Genomic DNA, 549 nt, shown 5'->3' with positions numbered 1-549 from the left:
GGGGGAGAACAGACCGGCCACAAGGCAACTGAAGTGGAAGGTGCGACGGGACCGCAGCGCCGGCCCCAACCCCCGGCAACCCCGCCCTAACCCACACAACACCACCTGCAGCGGCTGGACCTTTATGTCGGTTCAGACGGGAGCAGCTGCGGCAGCTGGCAGCTGGCCCAGCCCGCCCTCCCTCTCGGAGGTAACAACCTGGTTAAGGCAGGTATATGCCTTACACACATACAGAAGTGCAGCCCTACTTATGGATTTGCCCATAAAGACCCTACCACTCTAAAACGATATAAAATTGGTTTCCTTGTGCTTGTGAATATAAACTGCCGTGCTAAACTAGACCGCTGTGCGATGAATAGTTTCCGAGAAATCGGTGTTCTACGAATTTGGCCTTACGACCCTACTTTGGACCGGTGCACGAAAATAAAAAAAAAGATTCGCTGAGTCAGCTAACATATTGACTGGTATCTGGACAGACAAACACATAAACTTCTGTAACCACTATATTGTCTACTCTAATCAATCATTGGCTGTGCCAGTCAAAAATTA

The sequence above is a fragment of the Frankliniella occidentalis genome, unplaced genomic scaffold (genome assembly GCF_000697945.3).
Source record: "Frankliniella occidentalis isolate FOCC.00 unplaced genomic scaffold, Focc_3.1 Scaffold9, whole genome shotgun sequence".
Lineage (NCBI taxonomy): Eukaryota > Metazoa > Arthropoda > Insecta > Thysanoptera > Thripidae > Frankliniella > Frankliniella occidentalis.
The sequence above is the reverse complement of the archived record's forward strand: the minus strand, read 5'-3'. Positions refer to the sequence as shown.